Source organism: Neolamprologus brichardi, unplaced genomic scaffold, assembly GCF_056152115.1.
Source record: "Neolamprologus brichardi isolate AB-2024 unplaced genomic scaffold, ASM5615211v1 NODE_ptg000142l+_length_27655_cov_1, whole genome shotgun sequence".
Taxonomy (NCBI): Eukaryota; Metazoa; Chordata; class Actinopteri; order Cichliformes; family Cichlidae; genus Neolamprologus; species Neolamprologus brichardi.
The window spans coordinates 15,001-17,500 of record NW_028270106.1 but is presented as its reverse complement, the minus strand read 5'-3'; positions in this window follow the sequence as shown (position 1 = coordinate 17,500).

Genomic DNA, 2,500 nt, shown 5'->3' with positions numbered 1-2,500 from the left:
GATGTGCTCTCTCCATTTGGCCGAGGCAGTGAGTCGGCCTCCTCTCTCCCTTACGGTCGAAAAAGATGTGCTGCTGGAGCACTGGCCCTGCTGAAATTCCCTCTCCATTTGGCCGAGGCAGTGAGTCGGCCTCCTGTCTCCTTTACGGTCGAAAAAGATGTGCTGCTGGAGCACTGGCCCTGCTGATGTGCTCTCTCCATTTGGCCGAGGCAGTGAGTCGGCCTCCTCTCTCCTTTACGGTCGAAAAAGATGTGCTGCTGGTGAACTGGCCATTGCAGCTACTCACATTGAGCATGGCCCTTGCCCTCCAGCGGGCCCCAGGGACCACCCCTCCCCCCCCCTCCCCCCCGGCTCTAGTCCCCCATTAGATTTCCTTTCCTGTACTTACCCTGTACCACATGTCTAGCATGGCCCTTGACCTCCAGCAGGCCCCGCGGACCCACATACTCCCCTGCTCTACTCCCCCACTAGCTTCTTCTCCTGCAGTTACCCTCCACGACATATCTAGCATGGCCCTTGACCTCCAGCAGGCCCCGCGGACCCACATACTCCCCTGCTCTACTCCCCCACTAGCTTCTTCTCCTGCAGTTACCCTCCACGACATATCTAGCATGGCCCTTGACCTCCAGCAGGCCCCGCGGACCCACATACTCCCCTGCTCTACTCCCCCACTAGCTTCTTCTCCTGCAGTTACCCTCCACGACATATCTAGCATGGCCCTTGACCTCCAGCAGGCCCCGCGGACCCACATACTCCCCTGCTCTACTCCCCCACTAGCTTCTTCTCCTGCAGTTACCCTCCACGACATATCTAGCATGGCCCTTGACCTCCAGCAGGCCCCGCGGACCCACATACTCCCCTGCTCTACTCCCCCACTAGCTTCTTCTCCTGCAGTTACCCTCCACGACATATCTAGCATGGCCCTTGACCTCCAGCAGGCCCCGCGGACCCACACTTAAGCCCCCCCCCCACTAACAAAGCAAAACACCACTGGCAAAATCCTCGTGCCCCTGGTACTCCAGAAAGTAAATTGAAACGTGCCCCTGGTACACTGCGCAGAAAAAGTTTGCCACACACGCACTCCTGGTGCCTATGGTACGACAACTTTTCTCCGTGCCCCTGGTACACTGAGCAGAAACACTAAGCCACACACACACACACTCCCCTCGTGCCTATGGTACGACAGCTTTTCTCCGTGCCCCTGGTACACTGAGCAGAACAACTTTGCCACACACACAGTCTTCGTGCCTATGGTACGACAGCTTTTCTCCGTGCCCCTGGTACACTGAGCAGAAACACTTTGCCACATACACACACACTCCTGGTGCCTATGGTACGACAGCTTTTCTCCGTGCCCCTGGTACACTGAGCAAAACAACTTTGCCACACACACACACACACACACACACGCACACACACACACACACACACACACACACACTCCTGGAGCCTATGGTACGACAACTTTTCTCCGTGCCCCTGGTACACTGCGCAGAAACACTTTGCCACATACACACACTCTCCTGGTGCCTATGGTACGACAACTTTTCTCCGTGCCCCTGGTACACTGCGCAGAAACACTTTGCCACACACACACACACACACACACACACACACACACACACACACACACTCTCCTGGTGCCTATGGTACGACAACTTTTCTCCGTGCCCCTGGTACACTGCGCAGAAACACTTTGCCACATACACACACACTCTCCTGGTGCCTATGGTACGACAACTTTTCTCCGTGCCCCTGGTACACTGAGCAGAAACACTTTGCCCCACACACATACACACTCCTGGTGCCTATGGTACGACAACTCTTGTTCGTGCCCCTGGTACACTGACCAGAAACACTTTGCCACCTCCGCTGTACGCACCCTCCTCCCTAGCTAATTTGCAATCTCCCCCACCTCCAGGGGGACCACCATGACAACTCCCTGACTCCCTTACGGCTGAACAAGATGCATGCTTCTCCACTGGCCCTGCTGAAATTCCCTCTCCATTTGGCCGAGGCAGTGAGTCGGCCTCCTTTCTCCTTTACGGTCGAAAAAGATGTGCTGCTGGTGCACTGGACATGCTGAAACTCCCTCTCCATTTGGCCGAGGCGGTGAGTCGGCCTCCTGTCTCCCTTACGGTCGAAAAAGATGTGCTGCTGGTGCACTGGCCCTGCTGAACTACTCACATCGAGCATGGACCTTGCCCTCCAGCAGGCCCCAGGGACCTACATCACACCTTGCTCTTGTCTCCCTTACAGCTGAAAAAGATCCATGCTTGTGCACTGGCCCTGCCTAAATTCCCTCTCCATTTGGCCGAGGCAGTGAGTCGGCCTCCTGTCTCCTTTATGGTCGAAAAAGATGTGCTCCTGGCGCACTGGCCCTGCTGCTACTCACATCGAACATGGACCTGGACCTCAAGAAGGCCCCGGCGACCCGAATGCTCCCCTGCTCTTGTCCCCCAGTACCTTTCCTTCTCCTGCAGTTACCCTTCCACCGCAT